The 20,826-nt window shown below is 40.7% G+C and overlaps 1 long non-coding RNA gene across 1 annotated transcript; it reads right to left on the reverse strand.

Moving 5' to 3' along the window:
- Positions 1-443: 443 nt before the first annotated feature.
- LOC123612978 (uncharacterized) lies at positions 444-7,700 on the reverse strand. The gene is made up of 3 exons (XR_006720301.2): positions 7,352-7,700; positions 6,588-6,739; positions 444-1,492 (listed from the first exon to the last, which is right to left on the reverse strand). It is a non-coding gene; the product is annotated as an uncharacterized LOC123612978 (long non-coding RNA).
- Positions 7,701-20,826: the final 13,126 nt, after the last annotated feature.

Genomic DNA, 20,826 nt, shown 5'->3' on the forward strand with positions numbered 1-20,826 from the left:
AATGGTCGAGGGAGCAGTGGTCTTATTTCCCAGAAGGACGGGAGCTCCAGGCTCCTTCTGGATCACCTGGGGAAAACATGTCTCCTTTAATACCTATAGATGGAGCCATAGGAGGAAGGTCTCCTGAAAAAGAGAAACCCTGTAAGGACAGACACAGGGAGAAGTGAATATGACACATGCTTGCAGGAGAGCTAGAGCTCAGAGGGAGCTTTGTAGTCTCTGAACTGAATGTCTTCATTTCAGCGAGCAGGAAACTGGAGTGCAGAGAAGTAGAATGAATCCATGATAAGTAGGGACCTATGTAATATATCTTGGAAAGCTGGCCTCAAAAATCATTATCCAAAAAGAAAATGATGAACCACTTAAAAAATTGATTTCTTACTTGGGAAATTGTCTAGTGGGAAATAGGCAAAACTTTTTAAAAAATGTTTATTATAATCTACCTAAAATTTCTGTTGGCAGCATTGTTATTGGGAGCTGCCGCAGTGATGCAATAATAAGTCCTCGTTACACAATAGAAGTAATTGATTTTTCTTATACATTTGAATGTTAATCACCAGTTACAATCTCTGAAGTAAAATGTCTTGTTACATGATGCATTTAAAACAATTATAAGACTTACCATTATAATACTGTTGCAGAATATTCTTTGAAAAACTATTGATAAAGATTTATCAATCCAAGTGGATTATATGCCTAAAAGCTCTTTCTTTGAGGGAGAAAAAAAAATACTATCCTAAGATTTTTAGAAATTATACTTTACAGGGTAGAAATAGTCAGCAGAAAACTTATATTATGATAAAACATTTGTTTCAGTGGTGTTTGTGAAATTTGATAAATTATTTGACAAATCTATATTTTCTTGAAGGCTGACTAAAAGCTATTATTTCTTAGGACTTGTCTTGGCTATTTTGATGACCTTAACTCTCTCATATAGGCCATCAGATTTCTATATTTATACTTTGAGGCCCCAAATTGTTCCTGTCATAACTTAGAGCTGCTTTTGCAACTTTTAGAAAGCACAATTGATTCTACACCCAGGGATTTTTTTGAGTTATTTACACACAGACATACATACACACACATATGTATATATGTATGTATTTACATAATGTATATGTTTTTATGTAACTTATAACCAGAGTTCTCTTACCAAAAAAAAAAATCTTTACTTCAAATATGATAAGCAATTGGATTATATAAATTTTGCCACAGTTCACTCTTATCCATTGATTTGGAAACCACATTCAAGGTAATCCTCTCTACCAAGAATTGGCCCACTGATGCAGCAGCAAGGTGCCATTAACTATCATTTCCACCGACAGCTGAGGTTGTGGTTTTGCATTCAGCATTTTCCTTATGTGGAGTAGAGAACAAAAAATTTTACTAATGCAGTAATGTGACTAATCAACCGAACCTGTGGTTACTACTACCATGAAAAGTCTTCTTTCTCAGTAGGAAAGTGTCATTGGTCATTCCCAAGATGTTACACCTAAAGAGAAGAAAAGTGAATAATGTTGGCTCTTACATTTTTGTCTAGGAAATAAAACTTAGTTCTTCACTTGTGGTTAAAGGCAAGTAACTGTGGTGACACACACTTTTTTTTAAGAGATGAGTTAAGCAGGAAGCAGCAACTTGAGATGTATCATTAGTGAATTTTACACTTATACTATTCACTTTGTTTTAATAATACAAATAGTAAACATAAAAGTCCGTGTCTATACATTTATTAAATTTTTTTATTCAAAACAACACATACCCTATTAATGTTTTGTTTTCTTAAATGTTTTTCTTTTTTCTTTGGAAAGAAACCCAATAGATATTATTCGTCGCCAATGGTTCACCGATTCTTCAGTTTTCCTACTCAGAGCTAACATCTTTGTTTCTAGAACCAGGCTTTGTTCTAGGGCTACAATAGGAGAACCCAGTAACAGTAAGTTGGATGGGCTTCAAATTAGGAGTCCCGCAATACATGGTTCCTAGGCAGAAATGATAGCTCTAAGTATTGAGAACCTCATTGAACCCACCATTCTCTGCAACTCTGCTACCTCCTTCCTGGTCTAAGTTGCCACCATCCCTCACATGCACCACTACAAGTGCCCTTCAATTGTTTCCCAAGCCCCCACTCCTACAATGAGGCTGAGAATCAATGACTAAGTCCACTGTCCACTATGGTTTATCAAAACTCGTGCCATACAGTTTGTTAAATATTTTTTTTTTTACCATCCCTGCTCATGACTTTGGGGGGTGGGGCACACAATAGCCAGAGAGCTCTTTACAGTACAAATCATGCCTTGCCACTCCTGATTATAGTGATTTTATCTGGCTAACAACACCTGAAACCACCGATCTATCTTAACATCAAGAAAAGAGAAACAACCGGGCATTACGCACTCTCTGAAGTGACGCAATAGGCAGTTCACAGCACCACTGTGAAGAGTTCTCGCCAAAAAATTACAACTGAATCAGATCATGCCTCTCCATCTATTAACCAGTTTACAGGAAATTCTCAGGATGAGAGAGACATGTTAAATGTCACCATTGGGATACCAGCAGCAAAATGCAAAGCTGGAAAATTTTATAGGACAAGTAATCTGCTTTCTTCAACAAATAAATGTTAAGGTTGAGAGAGAGTAAAAGTTTGGGTACTTTTAGAAATCTAAGAACTACATCTGTCCATTTGTTTTGTATTCTGGTTCAAATAAACCAACTCTAAAAAGACATTTGTGAGATGTTCAATTTTGATATTAATAAATTATTGTCAATTTTTTATGTCATGATGATATTGCAGTTTTTTTTTTTCTGAGTCCTTATTTCTTAGACATGCTGAAGCATTTATGTATCAAACTATGCTATCTGGAACTTCTTTTAAAATAATCTGGGGCGGAGAAGTAGGAGGTACAGGTGAACCAAAATTGCCAGAAGTTGAGAATTTTTTAAGCTGAACGCTGAGTGTATTTAGGGTTTGTCTGTTTTGTTTTCTTTTTAAACAATCGCCTCTCTACTTTTTTGTAAGTTTCAAGATTTTATAATAAAGAGTTGAAATTATTAGAAAACACTTCCAAGATGTCCTTTTACTCACGGAATAAAACTCAAGCTCCTTGCCCTGTCCTCCTAGTCCTACAGGGTCTAGTTCCTGCATGCTGCTTCTTTTACCCCATCTTATCCCATTCTCACTGCTTAGTACACTCCGGCCACCCCGACCCCTTTTGTTTCTTAAATACTCCGAGGTCTTTGCACTTGCCGTTTCCTCTGCCTCAAAAGCTTTCTCCAGCAACTCACATAGCTGGCTCAACTTTGATCTTTCAAGTCTCAGCTTAAATATCAATGTCATCTCATCTCAGAAACCTGCCCTGAGCACCTGAGATAAAGTAACCTTCTGCATATCCACCCACCATCCCCAGCTAATTTTTTTTAATCTTATTACCCTGGTAATTTCCTTCATAGCACTCATCACATTCTGAAATTAGATTCTGCTGTTGTTGCTGTTGTCATTGTTGTTGTGTAGGTGTGTTTTCTGCTTCCCCATTAGATTGTAAGCATCTTAAAGGCAGAGATACCGTCTCTTTTCATGGCTATTCCTCAGTATTAGAATGGGATGTAGCTTGCAATGAGCACTCAATAAATATATATTGAATAAATAAACGGTGTAGTGAAAAAGGAACAACCAGGAATAAGAGCCAGTATCGGAGACCTTGAGTTAGCTAATCAGCTGAGTCCTGCTTCAAACTGAAACACCCAGTCAGAAGTGGAGCATAACCTCAGAAATAAATGTTGTCTAGTGAAATCCAGAATTTCCAGAGTGTTGGGGCCATCAAATGGTGATTTGAGCACTAGATAGTATCTAAATACATTAACTACTAGCCCCTTCACTGCACTGATTCAAGAGGTGCTACAGGAGGCAGAGCACCACGGAACTCACATCACTTCTCTCTCCCCAGTCCTTGCTCTTCTTAGAGTTGCATGAAATTGTGGGTCTCTAAGAGATCAAGATTTATAGACACCCAAACCCCTCAAAGTAAACTGGTACATCAGGATAGGAAGCAGCAACAGAAAGTACAAACACGTACTATTCATATAATTATTTAAAAAAAAAAGAAAATATCAACACATTCACATAACAATTATTTCTGTTCTTTTTATCCTTACAAATACTACTGGGTGAGATTTAGGGGAAGGTGAACCACAACAAAAGCTTTTTACTGACTTATTCCCAGAAGACTGGTCTCAGTTCCAAAACTGAGGATGTCTTCTCACCTGGGACCCGAATTCCTGACTTGAGGGTGATGAAGAATGGCCGTCTTGATAAATTAATAATTCCCTGGCTTCTTGTTCTAAGAATGTCTTTCCCAAGATCACAAGCTGGTTGGGCAACCCTGGCACATTTATGTCAGACAGGACAATCTTAGCACGGTTGACAGATGGTGCTGGCACAATAAATCAAAAGTTAAAACTCTCACCTGAGTCACCAAAGGATTACACAACATGGGCCAGTCCCATCAGATAGTATGAAAGTGAGTGGATATAAACTCTAGCAGCTCAGTGAGGCCCTTGAAGTAGATTAGATTATTTTGGCAATTCCTCACTTTATCGTTTTACTGAAACAATCCATTCATGCCTCTTTGCCAGAGAACGACTACTAGTTTAGACAGTTTCTTTTCCTGCCCCAGTGATCTTGGGATTGGCCATCTAACTGAATTTGGCCAAAGGAATATTAACAGACATTATACAAATGAAGACTTGAAAGTACGCTGCGTGATTTGGCTTGGCCTCTTGCACCTCCGCCACCTGCCATGAGAAAGACGTGCCCTAGCTGCAGAATGAAAGGTGTGCAGAGCGTACCTGAAACTAGACCAACAGCCTGAAGCCTGTAGCACAACCCCCGCTGACCCAGAGATCCAAGAACCAGGCACTGTTTTAAGACACTGAGATTCGGGGGTTTTCACAGGCCACATTAATCCTCATACGGAACTTCAAAGATCAAAGCTCAGTAAAATGATTCCTTTCACCCTCTTCATCGATGAACTTATCTTTGTTTTCTCAGTTGAGGAAGGTTTCAGTCACATCAGCAGCCCATGGTGTGAGGACCCAGGGCTCTGCCACTGAAAATTCCCAGATAAGCCACAGTGATATAGGCTGTAAAACTCAGTCCAAAGAGACCCACTCCTTTTCCTTTGAAAGCTACTACTATTTTCACATAAGAAAAGGCTCTGGAAAATTAACCTACACCATCCCTGATTCACCTGATCAAGAAGTTTCTGGTGGCCTCAAAACAAGTGTCCACTGATATTCCAGTAACTTCAAAGCAATGTTGCACTAAAGATTTTTTTTCAAACCATATAGTAAGCTGATGCTTGGTATCCGTATCAGATTTGATTGCTACTCAAAATGCAAGCCCCTCATTCCGTCTGTGTTCTCCACTACCCTCCTCCAACACACTGCTCCTGCAGCCCTTGCAGATGGAGGCAACTCATTGATACCTACTCCTAATTCACAGATCACTTCTCAGAAGCAGCTTCCAAGCCATTACTTATTGTAGGTTACATCACTGGCCCTAAATCTTCACCCTACCTTTCATCAACACCCTTTGTCATGGGACTTAACAGTTCCACTAAAGGGACAGAAATATGTCCCTGCCACTTATCTTTGAATTTGACTTGCGTTGGTCAAATAGGGAGGACCTGCCAATTTGTTAGTTCTGAGCCTAGACGTTAGGAGCTTAGACCTTAAGAGACCTTACATTTTTACACCCAACCGTTTAAATCTTCAGAGAGCCAAGCCAAGATCAGCAATATCACCTAGATAATTCAAACCTTGGCAAATGGACCCCCAAAAGGCATGCAGACAAGGAGCCAAAACAGTTCTCATGTACGATGCTGAGATTTGGTGGATGTTGGTTACATGTAATTTTGGTGACCATAAAAACTGATAAGACATCCCTACCTGCTGTTTTTCAAAAAGAAAATTCTCCTATCATTTATCTACACCACTTTCTATACCAATTTATTGATGAGATCTATGTATTAATGATATTAAACTTTGTCATAATTTTTAAGTCTTTTTCCAACTTTTTTTTGTCTTTTTAATTTGCTAAAAGTTACTTTTCAAGTATAATTCTTTAATTTGATATAAAAACACCCATTGGTCTATTCTTTATGGTGTTGCCTATTATTTTTGTATTTAAAAAATTGGTCATCAATGTAAGATCAATTAACTACCTCTCTTCTGACTGGAGCATATTTATTTACATATTCAATTCCTTCGTACAAATCTGAAAAGTTTTTTACAGTTATGCTTTCGTGCATTGCTGCTGTTCCAATTAAGGGCGGAGAAGTTCTTCTTTGGGAATATTTATTATTTCTTAGGTTTTGTATTTGAGGACACAGTGGTGGAATCCATGAGTCACATTCTTCCAACCAGATTAATAGAGCACAAGATTAGGTGCTGGAAATTTTGAATTAGGAGTCCCGAGAACAAATAAAAATATCTAGTTACTTGTGAAAATATGCAGATTTCCCTTTTTGTTGTTTTATGTTTCTATTTTGGCCTTTCTGGTAACACGGCTTCTTGAAGGACAAAGGACTTACCTAGAAGGTTAACATTCTTGTCTCTTTCCCACCATCTCAGCAGCCTCCTGGCTCCTGCAACCATCTAAGAAAAAAAATTCCCAAAAAAGCTACTCCAGTAGAGGCCACCGACATCTTGGGAGGAGGAAAAATACTGATCACCAAGAGCAACTCTGAGGAAAGAAAATGCCTTTGTCAAGCCTGTGCTCAGATCATCAAGTCTAATCAAGACCAACTCCACAACCCCAGTAAGGCCGGGTGAGGCAGACTGCATTCTTTCAGCCATTTTTTGGACCTTAACATCTTCTAAGTTTCAGGTGGTCAGATAATGCCTACTCCAGAAGGAGACCAAGAGGTGACAGAGGAGCCCCTGCTCCAGGAAATCCTCCCATATTTTGTGTTCATTAATCAATGCCCAAAAAGCTGAGAATCTACCAAGTCCCAGACACTGTGCCCAGGCTAAGGATACAACCATGAGCGAAGTTCCAGCTGTCAAGAAGCTTATACTCTGGGGAGGGAGAGTACAAATAGTAATCAAATGTACTGCTAAATGTAATTCAGCCAAAATTTATATTGTTGCGGAAAACTGTGTTACAGCTCGGTATTACAGCAGCATAACCAGATCCCCCCGTCAGACTACCGTCGGGCGAGGAGCATAACCTGATATCCCTGTCCGGACTACCCTCAGGCGGGGAGCCTGGAGGAGATATCAGTCTCCTCTTCTGTCCGCTTGGACAGAACCTGATTATCCTAACCTACCTCTGGGCGCTTCCCGGGGCTCCTACCTTATTTGGCCGTGTTGCTTGCTGAGTTGGTCCGTCCCTCCACTGAGTCCGGTTGGGGCATAGCTGCCGGGAGAACTGAATCACCTCCGCGAAGAAGGACCCGGAGTATTGTCGGGTGGCGCACCTCCTCGTTTGCTTTGGAGCTCCCGACCTCCAGGCGGTTGCTCCGCCTTCCCGGCACCTCAAGGGGCCGGCGTGGTTTGAATCTCGCTGGGGCCTCTGGAAATGTTGCGGAAAAAGGTGTTACAGCCCGACCCTACAGCTCAGTTGTGACAGCAACCTGTTATCTGAGAGAGAAAGTCAGAAAAGTTGGAGAACTCAGGTTTATTATACGAGCGACCCTAAAACAAGCAACATCTCAAACTCTGAACCCTATCGGTAGCTTTACACAGGCCTTTTATAGGCTGCCAGTTTTACACTTTGCAACATCATATGCAAATAAAGTACAATAGAAGTTGACCAACCAGGAACAAGCTTTGTAGAAATAGACCAATCAGAAGTGAGCTCCATGCAAATGAAGTACTAAAAATGGACCAATCAGAAGTGAGAGTAATAACCAATCAGGAGTGAGAATAATAACCAATCAGAAGTCAGCTCAGGGAACCAATAGAATTTTAGGTGTAAGTTAGCCGCTTTAGAGGCAAAAAGTGAGATAAAGCCTCTGGGCCAGAGAACCGGACAGTGCTGGGAGGAGAGCAGCGGCCCTGCTTAGGGTCCTGCCGGTCTTATAGGGCTTCCCGCCTCAATATAGTATTTACAGAATGTCTTCTGTATGCTAGTAATACAATTCTAGGAAGGAAAGAAAACTGTTGCTTAAGAGCATATAACCGACGAATTGAATCAAACTGGGAGTAGCTGCAAAGGCTTGGGTACCTAAAAGCATGGACCCTGGAGCTGGAATGTCCAGATGCTAATATCGGCTGCTGGTCAGCCGCTACGTGATCTTGTCTACTTCACTTAAACCATTTATAACAATAGTATTATTATGTAAATGATATAAGTTAATATTTATAAAGTGTTCAAAATAGTGCCCAGCCTATAATACATACCCCGGAAGGATTTTCTTTTAATGTTCAAAGAAAGAAAAAAACCATGTCCCACAGGGAGGGGACAGAATGTGTAGGCTCCCAGGGCTGAGGCTCGCACACACCAAGAAAGCCGCTCTGGTGGTTTTCAAGCCGCCCTCCATTCTGCACGGTTAGGCATCCAGTCTGATCTGCTGAAGCCCAGGTTCTATGTTTCAACTCTGACCCTTGCAAATGTTCCCGACAAGAGGGAATTCAAAGACAAGGGCTCTAGATCTCAAAGAGGAAGGACAGTTAGTAGGTGGGTGTTGAGAGATGAGGCTGAAGGAGGACAGAGGATACCCTGGAAGCCAGGGCCAGCATGAAGGTGGGGAGAGTAGGGTGACTAGGGTGGGAGATGCAAGGAGACCCTCCCTCTCAGGGTCAGGCAAGTACCATTTGCACAATGCTGAGACTGAGTGCCTCCTTCAAATGTGCACACCAGGTGCCCCACGGCCTCACCCTAGTGCCAGCCCTGCCGGAGGTCATTTCATGGAGGTGCCTTACTATGTTTGGGGCAATAAAAAACCACTGACGGGTTTTGAAGGGTGACAAAAGTGGATGTCATGAGAGTATTTGCACTTTGAAAAGTTCTCCCTGACGATCCAGACACGGAAGATGCTAGCCAAGAGGAGCCAGTGTAGGCAGCAGATAGTGCTTATAAGAAGCATTGCCTGGCTGGGAATCCAGATCATTCGCTGCTCCAGAGGACTCTGGAGTGCTACAAAGATGATGTGTGTGCTCTCTGGAAAAATTTGCCCAAATGTGCTTGAGTGACCCCACAACCAGCTCTCATAGCCCATTCAGACTTTAAAAGCTGTCTCCTTGGACTTGTGTAGCCTGGGGTCTACAGCTACTGGGGTCCCAGCAACTGAGCCAAAAATAGTCTTGGGCAGCTGGAGGGCCTTTAAAACCTGGTCCCAGAACCTGGACATTGATGGGACATCATCGCTGTCAAAAAAAAAAAGGGATGGGGAGCAATAATGTGGAAATAGGGACCAAAAAATGAATCTCTATGAACAACTGAGAATCCTAACAGTTGTACCTGAGCCCATGTTCCCACGTCTGTGTGGGTGGAAATCTAAACTGTAGAGTTAGGAGGATTCTGGTTGCAAGTAACCCAAACATTTCTGTTCAAATTGGCCTAAAACAATGATTAATTATACCACCTGACTGAAACATTGGGCAGTTTGGGGGCATAGTTTAATTTATAATCCAGCCCTACTTCTTTGTGATTCTCTAAACATTGGTCTCTTTATATTGGCTTCAGTCTTAGGCTAAATTTTTTCATGTAAATAAGATGCCAACAATACTAACAGGTGTTACAATCTTTCTCAGTCACATGAGCAAGAGAGAGTACTCCTTCCTTCAATTATTGATCAAAATTTGTGAGCCTCAAAATGAGCAGATTCCCTCTGATTAAATCTCCATGGTCAGGTTAATTTCATTGGTCCTGTGTTGACTGAACCATTCATTATGTCAAAGACATTGACCAACCTCTACCCTCATCTTTTCCCACACCCTCTTCTACCTTGCTTTATTTTTACTCTATAGGTCTCTTCATTCAACTTACCATACACTTGTGTTTGCTTATATGTTACCTATTTCTCATTAAAAGAATGTAAGTCCCATAAGAGTAGAGATTTTGTTTTGTTCCCTGTACCCAGAACTGTGCCTGATACAAATAACTATTTGTTGGTTGGATGGCTGGTTGGGTGGCTGGATGGATGGATAGGTGATTAGTAGTAATGTGAGTGGTGAATGGCTATTGAGGAAGCAGAAGACAGGCATAGACTTCTCTTACAGTAAAATTAGCTCTAAGTGGAAAAAAAACAATAAGGCTGTGGCTAGAGATTGAACCTGAGGCAAGATTTCTTTTTGTAAGAAGAGAGATTTCTACATATTTATATTCTGAGTAAAGAGATCCAAAGAGAGGAGAGTTTGAATTGTGAACGGCACACTCTTCTTAATGTAAAGTAACCAGGGAACAAATTGACTTCCATCTCTTATTTCAAGAAGCAAGGCAAAGCAGTTTTAATCCTTATCTTGTTTTCCTTGAGTGACATCTAGAGTTAGATCAGAAGTACTAAATTTGTTCTAGCTCTGCTTCATCTAAAGGTTATCATTTATGTGGGTCAGCATTTCCAAAACTATTTTCTGTGAAAGAATGACACAAGATGTCACTAAGTGATAAGGCTAGCACATTCTTGGGTCAAACAACTTCTGGAAACAGATCAAATAAAGTTAAAGAGTTATTTTCATGCAGAACTTCTCCAAGCCTTTAATATTCCAACGTGTACAGTAATTCCCCAGGTAGAAATATAGTTTGCATTATTTCCCCAAACTTGTTAAACTAAAAAACAGTTATTTGTAAGTTTAAGAAAAACTACTATGTTGAGGAAATGCTAATATTCCATGGAACAGAGAGAGAAATTCTGGTTTTAGTCACATACTTGCTTTTTTCTTAGGAGCAAGGTACATCCAAGTTAGTGTTTAATGCTTGCTGTCAGGTCCAAAGGATCTGAATTGTTATGGAGATCACATAATCTTGATTTGATGTCAACTTCAATTACCTGGTCCATTGTTCCTCTAAGCACTTAAGAAACTTTTCAGAATTTTTTGCTCAATTTTCAATTCAGAAAATATATTCACAACATCTATTTTTTAAAATAGCTTGGTCAATCAAGAGAACATAGTTTTCCAGAGTTAAGAAATTGTTTCTGCCATTTATTAAAAGTCATCAGATAACTAAAATGAGAGAAAGAAAGAAACAAAAGGCTACTCAGAGAAGTGTAAAGTTGTGTAGGTTATGGTTTTAGTCTGTTTCATAATAATTATGTGATATTACTGAAAATATTTAACCTCCCCAAGCCTCAGTTTCTGTAGCCACTAAAACACAAAATCAGTAATGCCTTTGCTATCTCTCAGTCATTGTCAGGATCCTTCAGGTCTGTGCAAAAATGCTACCTCATCGGTGAGCCTTTTGCTGACCGCACCCTTTAAAAAGTGAACCGTCCCCTGCCCTACCAGGTTGCTGATCCCCCTCCAGGCTTGATAGTTCTTCTTAACACTGGTCATCAACATACTTTCTATTTACTATTTTTATGGTAAGAATGTTTGACTTGAGATCTACCTTCAACAAATTTCTAGAGCAGAGTGTAATACAGTTAACCATAGGCACGTTGTTGTACAGTGGATCTCCAGAATTTATTCATCTTTCATACCTGAAACTTGACACCCATGGAACAGCAACTCCCTTTTCTGTGCCACCCCACCCACCCCACACCCAGACCCTGGCACGCACCATTCGACTTTCTACTTCTATGAATTTGACTATTTTAGATATCTCACGTGAGTGGAATCATGCAGTTTTTGTCCTTCTGTGATTGGCTTATTTCATTTAGCACAATGTCCTCCAGATCATTTATGTAGTTGCATATGGTGGGATTTCCTTCCTTCTCATGGATGAATAATGTTCCATTGTATGTATATACTATATTACTATATTTTCTTTATTCATTTATCTGTCAATAGACATTTACATTGTTTCCATATCTTGGCTATTATGACTAATGCTTCAGTGAACACAGGTGTGCTACCTCTCTGAGATCATGATTTAAGTCCTTTTGTCAAAGACCTACTATACAGCACAGGGAACTATAGTCAATATCGTGTAATAGGCTATAATAAAAAATAATCTGAAAAAGAATAGATAATGTATGTATAACTGAATCGCTTTGCTGTATACCTGAAACTAACACAACATTGTAAATCAACTATGCTTCAACAACAACAACAATAACAAAAAATGTTTAAGTCCTTTTGGATATATACCCAGAAATGGGATTGCTACATCACATGATAGTTCTATTTTTAATTTTTTGAGGAGCTTCCATACTGTTTTCCACAGCAGTCACACCATTTTGCATTCTACCAATATGGTACAAACCTTTCAATTTCTCCACATCCTCACCAGCACTTATTATCTTTTGTTTTTTTGGTAATAGCCATCCTAACAGGTAAGAGGTGATATCTCATTGTGATTTTGATTTCCATTTCCCGATGACTGGTGATGTTGAGTGTCTTTTCATGTACCTATTGGCCATTTGCATGCCTTCTTTGGAGAAATACCTATTCAACTTCTTTGCCCATTTTTAATCTAAATATTTGGGGGTTTTTTGCTATTGAGTTGTGTAAGTTCTTTACGTATTTTGGTAATTAACCCCTTATCAGATATGTGCCTTACAAATGTTTTCTCCCAGTCCATAGGTTGCCTTTATATTTACTTCTTTATTTATTGTTTTGTACACCCCCAGCTAAATAGTATTTTCATCTGATTAACCTTTAAAATAGAGCCTGACACATAACAAGTAAAACAAATCAATTGTTGTTGGTTAAATAAAAAATTTGAAGAGCTCAAGTACATAGAAACACTTGGAAAGTGATATTAGGCCAGATCAGCAGAACTGGAAGTGCAGTTGACCCTTGAAAAACACGGGTTTGAACTGGGTTGGTCCATCTATAAGTGGATTTTTTTCAGTCGTAAATACTGCAGTGCTATGAGACCCATGATTGGTTGAATCTGCAGGTGTGAAACCGTGCCCACAGAGGAACTGCAGTTCTGGAGGAACCACAAATACGCAGGCCAACTAAAATATAAGAGGTGGGTTTTCCACTGTGCAGGAGATGTGGCGCTCTTAACCCACCCCACAACCCCCGTGGTTCAAGGGGCAACTGCAATATCCACGAAATCAGGAACGTATGAAATTTCAATATATATTTATGGCTAGTTGTTGATAACACAGGGAAATTAACTGATAGGGAATAGTCATTGTGAGCTACTGTAGCCACAGAAGAATCTGGAGACCACAGGGGATGAAGAAAATATGGAATTGGGCTGGAAATGGAGAAATGTAGAGGGCATCCCAGATGGATGAAACAGCATATGCCAGATCATGAAAGCAGAATAAGCATGTCCTCTAGAGGGGGCTTTAAAAAAAAATGGGCCAATCTGAGGGAAGAAGACATGTCAAGGACTAGTGAGAGATGGATTTGTAAACTCATTCGGTCACTTATTCAATAGATGCTTGTTGAGTGCCTAAGACGTGCTGGACTTTGAGTTAGGAGGGTTGACAGTAGAGGGCCTGATGATGGACTCTTGCAACAGCAGGCTAACAATGTGGAAGATGCTTGTGCTGTACCCTGGGGTTACTTTTATTTTCAGGATTAGCACAATGATGTACTCAGTGCTCTGTAAGCCATCACACTCTATGATAATGATACACACTTGTATCGTTAACCAGCTGGAGACTGATCTGGTGAAAACCTCACATCAGACCATGCATTTAACCAGGTGTTCACAGGCAATATATTTCTGAAGGTCACACAGTGTGTCAGAATTTAGGAAGCTTGGTTCTAGCAAAAGCAGAAAAGCCATAAAATAGATTAAGCACCATCAAGAAATAAACCGGTTTCAAGCTTTAGGAACAGAAGCTGCTTGAATTAAGTGATAAACTCAATCTTTCCCAGATTGGACCCAGACTCTAAAAAAAAATTGCTCTGAAATGGATAAAATAGTCTTCTGTTAGCTCATTTAAAAGCTGTCAGGTGGAAAATTACAAGTGACTAAAGGAAACTGATCACTGTCTGTAAGATCCAACATATACTAGAAAAATATAGAAAAAGCAAACCTGTATCATGTGCCTCAATGTGCCCTTCTGCCACAAATTAACCAGTTTAATAGTAAAAATCATTTTCCTTAAAACATCTCCTATTACTTTTGTCCTCAAAATGCTGATCGTGCCTCTTTTCATTCTGACAAACTTGTCAAAACTTTTGCTCCATGGAATGGAAGATGCCTCGTTCACTCATTCCTATGACTTTTGAACCCCTACTATGTTCAAGGCTCTCATTAAATGTTGGCAGTACAGAGATCAATGAGGCATAATCACTATTCTTAATGAGTCTTGATTTGGTGAGAGAGTTAGACATGGGCATCACAGGCTGCAGTCCGCTGTGCTAAGTAGCCTATTATGAGTATTTTGCAGGTATTGTGGCAGCGAGAAGAATCCAGAGGAGGAAATTATGCCAGGGATGAGAGTAAGAATAAGAGAGGGGGGCTTAGAAGGAGCCCCAAGCCAAGCCCTGGGGTCTGTCAATTTGTACTTTTCAGATCAAAACTCACTTGAGAGACTGAGAAGCAGCATTTAAGTGAGTTACAAAGAACCCCAGAGAAACATGGATTTCCAGAAACTGAACAAGTAAAGTACTGGCTTGTTCTCAACCAAACTCTGTCCTCATGGTGGCAACATGGATGTAATGGTTCAGCATATATCCTTTCAAACAAGGCTCAAAGAAAAGAGAGGCTCTTGCCAGCGAGCAAATCCTGGGATTCTCTCTGCCTGGACCTTTTTAAAGTCATGGGCTCATTTCTAAATTCTGCACCAATCATTGCAACTAGGGAGCTTTAAGGTAGAGCCCCATCCATGACATATGGATGAAAAACTGGGACTCCATCATCCACTCACTATAGCTTGTACTTTGCATGAAATTATCACCAGAATTTTAAATATTACCATGAAAAAAAGTATTAGAGGGACCTAATTTCTATGAAGAGAATGCTTTCTCAGCAGTTCCAAACATTCTCGAGAGGTTGTCCAACCATTCAAAGGCTATCAACATTCTTTGCTGCCCATATCTAACCCCCAAATATGCCTTCTCAGCCTAAGCCTCTCTACGCCCGATCTCAAGTGGGCAGGGCTCAACCTCAGCCATGAATGATATGGGTAAATGGAAACTAGAAAAGCACCAGAGCCTCATTTCGTATCAACTACTTTGAAAACAGTTCTGTTTAAAGGAAATGTGACCACATGGTTGGGAAGCCTTTTCACCCACTCTCTTGCAAGAGTTTCTATCATAGAAACCGAGGTTAGGAACCAGCCATGATTAGGACTTTCAACATCCTTGGCAACATGGGTCTTCTGGTTCCTTCCCCTTCTCTCTGAACACACTATCCACTCACTCAGTCGTTTATTCATTCAACAGTTTACTCAGCATTGATCAAATAAGGCACCATTTAAGTACTGGAGACACAAGAGTTAATGAATCATACAAAAATCCCTCCTGTCGTGAAACTTAAATTCTAATAGAAGGAGACCAACGACATTAAGTAAAACTAATATGTAAATAATTGGTCTGGTCTACTATGGCGAGGGGAAAAGTGATGTGGAAGGTAAGGGGAAGAGGTGGGCAATTTTATAGAGGTTGGCCATCCCTCCGAGGCACATTTTTCTGTGCCGACTACCATTATTTATGTAGAATTTTTTCCTAACTAGTTAAAAACATAAAACCAGTGATGCATGAAGATGCATCCCTGAAATGATGCATGGAGGGGGAGGAGTGGGGACCCAGAGAACCCCAGTGTTCCATCCCTGGTTTTCAAAGGCTTCTGGGGTGTAGGGATCAGAGTTCATTCTTGGGAAAGTGGAGCCAGTATGACCCATCCCAAATCAGCTGGGACAATGATGGGCTGTCTTGTTTTGGGAGAGTGGGGAGCAGAGGGAGTTTGGGGAGCTTTGGATCAGGGCTGATAAGGCACATTGGGGGAGTTCCTTACCCCTGGAGGATGCTAAGTCCCTGTCTCTACCTTCTGCAGCAGATGCAAACACCTACATTTATGGCTGGGCTTCTTCCTCTCCCTTGAACACCCAGAGCATCTGAGAGATGAGGTGATGCACTCCCCAGTCGCAGCTGGGGGTCCTGGAGAGAAACCGTCCCCACCTCAGTCCCTTGCTGAGCAGTGAGGACTGTGTAGGGTAGAGAGGAAGCACAGTATTTTACCCAGAGTGTGCTTCTCTCTAATGAATTATTTGAAATGGTAAAACCAATTAAAATGTATTATTTTTGGTTAGGTTTGGGTAAGATTTCAAATTTATTACTAAATAAATGGCCTGTGGGACATTTGGGGTATGTAGCTCAGAAAAAGAAAATGTAAATGGAGTGTACACAGGAAAAGATGATTTAACAAGTTGTCAGGGGAATGCAGACTAAAACAATGTGATGACATTTCAACCATCAGGCTGGCAAAAATGGAAAAATATTGGTAATATCTAGTGCTAGCAAGAGTGTGGGGGAAATTAGTAATTTGAGTTGTGGGGGGGGTTGGCAGTATTTAGTGTATCTTCTGGCCCCACAATTTTGCTTCTAGAAAGTCCTATAAAAATAAAAGCACAGACCACGATATACATAAAAAGATGCTCATTACAGGCTGTGCTGCATGGACTAAAAAGTGAGACAACAAACTTGAATGGTTGCATCAAGCATGCTGTAGTTATTCCATGGAATATTTTGCAGCTATTAAAATAAACTGTGTATACATACTTGGAAAGATACACCTGATGTGTTAAGGGAAGGAGCTAGTCGAAAGGTAGAATAAATGGCATGATACCATTTTTATTTCTAAAAAAGGGAAAGATATGTGTGTGTATATATATATGAAGATATGCATGTGTATATTGTTGATGATGAAAATAGAAAAACTGTGGTAGAGCCCTAGCAAACCACCGCTACTGGCTCCCTTGGGAAGGAGGAGGTAGAGAGATACAATTTTTTTTTCTTTATGTGCCTTGATATTATTTCAATTTTACAACAAGCATTTATTATTTTTATAATTTCTAAAAACCCTAATAAAGCATAAAAGAGAAGGGCAAGGGAATGACCATGAGAAAACATGGCCTCAAGAACCCAACAAAGATTCATTAAGAACAGCTGGGAATTCATTTGGAAGAGAATAAGCTTTAGCTATTAAAAGCACTCAAAACCATGTCCTTGGAGAACAGATGGGGAAATTTGAAGCTGTTTGGCCTGGAGAAGAGATTAGGTGGGAGGAGATGAAGCTGAGAAGGGAACAAAAGGAAATGATGGATGTCTGCAAATGTTTAATGTGTGTCTGCATCACTTGATAGCCATTCTCCCACACCTCAGAGTCCAGAACCCTCAATTTTTAGCTGGATGCATAGCAATCCCAAATAACGGCTGCATCTTCCACCTTTCTTGCAGCTGGGTGTGACTCTGTAACTGAGTTCCAGCCCTGGTCTGTGCACACACACGGTGGATATAACTTCCAGCTTGAACCTTTGAAAGGAAGGGGCAAAGCCTCCTCTCCCTAAACGTACCTCCTAACTAATCCACCTGTCCTGTGGAAGATGAGTCACAATTACTCTAAACCCTAAGTTTTGGAACTAGAAAAAATATGTGATGAATTTCAAGAGAATAGATTTCAGATCAATACAAATAACTGTCTAATAGGCAAGACTATTTAGAGATAAAGAGGGCTCTTCCAGGAGGTAGACTTCCTTAACTGCAAGTGGTCAAGCATATGCTAGACGGGACCACTGTTATAAAGAAGGTTCTGATACACGCTGGGTAATGTGCCCTGATTGTTCCTTTCAAGTTAGGAGAGTCTATGCTCCTATGAAGTCCAAATTTCAAGGCATTTCTGTGTTGGCCAAAAAGAGACGCTAGAATCTCACTACAATTAATTTTCCTGAGTCCTCGTTTACTATAAATGAGTAGAAAATGTAAAACGCTAGAGACATCCTAGCCTATTTCCTCACCAACCTCCCCCCACCAGTTGGTCACTGAGTTCTATCAATGTTACCTCCTAAGTATCTCTCAAATCCACTTCCCCTTCTCCAGCTTCACTGCCATTGTTTCTTTACACTGTTCCATTCCAAAAATGTTTCCTGAATACCTGCTGTATGTACCACACCAAGCACCTAGGACACGATGCTGAATAAGATTCAATCTATGTCTTCAAGAAAGAGATAAGAAAGTAAACAGAAAATTACAATATGATATGCTAAAATCATATTGTATGATTTTAGCTGTGCAAGGGGCACTGAAGCCAGCCTGAGAGTTGGTGCTAGGAGGAGGGATCAAGGAAGGCTTCCTGGAAGAGGCGACATCTGAGTTGAGTCTTAAAGGCTAAATTACCTCAAACTTCACTTCCTCAGTGCTGTGTGTCCTGATCTCCACCCCACCGCACCTTCTACATATTATTGCTTAGATTTTACCGTGCATTTATCTTCCTGTCTCCCTTCGTAGGTCCTAAATTGCTGAAAAGAAATTATGAATTTTATTTATGATTATGACCTCAGCCATGACCGTGTGACTAGCAGATAGTAAGCATTCAGTACAAGTTTACAGAACTGATTGGTTTTCATGTTAGTTCAGAACTCTCAGCCCAAAAGAAAGACTCGATTTTTCGGGCTTCTTAGGATGTGTGGTAATGCACAGCACAGTTCTGCATCTGCTTTTGAGATTTTCTGCTGCTCCTTCCGCTCCGCCTAACTGAGCTTTCACTTTTTGTTCCTACTGCTGTGTGCACATCTGATGTCTCCAAAAGACCAGTGACTTCCCTCCCTGGGAAGCTGCATGGACCATGGCTCTCTGGGAGGGCTGACCGGGTGGGACAAGGGCCGTACTGCTATCCTAGCATCCTCTGCGGAGAGCCACAGTCATCAGCCCCGTGGAATGACTGACAGGGTGAGCGGGTTTTTGTGCCTCCATCTCTGGAAACAATGACATGAAGTCTGAAACCAGTTTGACACCTGAACAGCGTGGCTTGACTTTTTCTAGACTGGTATTTGTGGGTAGGTTAAAATGATCGAGTTCGAATTTCCAACTATTTCTAAGCTGGACCAGAATGAGGCAGTGGAAATTCATTATAATGCAGTGTGTTTCCCAATGTCTGATACATACTCCACCCAGGGTTTGCGAGATGATTCTAACATGGTACACAAGTGAATGTGTTTTAGTTAAGAAAAGATTTGTTTAAGTTTAGCGTCTTATTTTAAAAGTCATATATTTATTTATAGTTACCTCTTTTAGGGGGAGGGTGAGTAAAAAAATAAGTTGATTTAACTTCACTGTCATATAAATACTAATGTAGGTGCTTTTAGAAGACTCTGGCTGGGAAGCACTGTTATGTGACAGTCTCCAAAGTTCACACCAACCAGTGGATATTATGGCAGCAGATATGCTAGAGCTGAGAGAAACCTTGGAGGCAATCTAATCCAATCTGCTACTTTATTGACTCAACAAATACTTATTGGGCACTTACTAGGTGTAAGGATCTGGGCAGAACTGCAGTGAATCGGAGAGGGACAGTCTAGTGGGAGAAACAGAGATTAAGTATACAGGGGAATTATAATGATGTCAGGGTCTGTAGAGAAGTAAAGAGGGTGTTAACAGTAGGACGATGTTTGAATGAAATCTTAAAGAATCAGGAGGAATGAACCAGGCAGAGCAGGTTTGGGAGTGGTATTGGGGCCAAGTGCTGGGAAATGAGAGGGAGTGTGAGGTCTTTTGAGGGCACAAGGCTGGAGGAAGAGAAGACCTCTTTCCCTCATTGTGCAAATATCTGTACAGATCACCTGTAGTAGCTAATCTCCATTAGGCTCAATCCAGAAACAGAGGCCCAGGAAGTGATCTCCATTCTCTCAAGAGTTCACACGTTCACCCTGCAGGGCACAGAACAGAATCAAGTACTGCCCCACAAAACCCACATTCTGACATAGTGGAGACAGTCAATAGGTAAACAAGTCTGTGCAAGCACACCAGTGGGCGAGAAGTGCTTTAGAGAAAAGTGAGGAGGCCTGGGGTTGATGCTCTGTGTGGATTCCCTTCTGATGACCCGGGCAGAGACCTGAAGGAATTTGGGACCAGTCAGGCCTCCTGACTGCACTGAGGGCTCCTTCCACCGCTCCAGGCTACTCGCTGGTACCCAGGCTCCTTCTGCTCTCCTTTGTGCTAAGAGCAGATTCAACTCCCTTAGCTCTAACTATATGCTGACAGTCAGAGCATTTCAATAGGAAATTTAGTCTCCCAAGGAATACCAGAAGGACTCTCCCCTTATGAAAGCTAAATGAGTTGGGGATTATAGAGCATCTCATGGGCATTTAGGGGATGCAGCCATCTCCCAAAATGTAACCATCTCTGGTTCTGGTAAAGTCCAGAGTACGACTTGCAAATCAGAGGGAAGTTTCTACCCTGAGCCCACAATGACCCCACCAAAGACAGTTTCCTCACTGTGCCCAAGGATACCAGCTTCTCTCTTCTTAGCTGCCTTTATCAAAATGTCAGTCTTTACTCAAACACACTAAAACCATGCTTTTTTCTTTGGCTTTTGTAAAACATTTGTCTGTGAATTGGCACCAGCATGTGGCTATAGGGTTTTTGCCCAGTGATGATGTTTAAATTCCCAGGGTGCTTTTGACTGAGTTTAGCTGTTGCTTGACAGTTCTGGGCAAACAAAAGAATTTGGGAAACAATCAAACAAATGAAAACACTGAATTCAATTACCCCAAAAATTGGGAAACACAGGTGAAATTTTATCCCTAAGGACCTAAA

The sequence above is a fragment of the Camelus bactrianus genome, chromosome 12 (genome assembly GCF_048773025.1).
Source record: "Camelus bactrianus isolate YW-2024 breed Bactrian camel chromosome 12, ASM4877302v1, whole genome shotgun sequence".
Classification (NCBI taxonomy): domain Eukaryota; kingdom Metazoa; phylum Chordata; class Mammalia; order Artiodactyla; family Camelidae; genus Camelus; species Camelus bactrianus.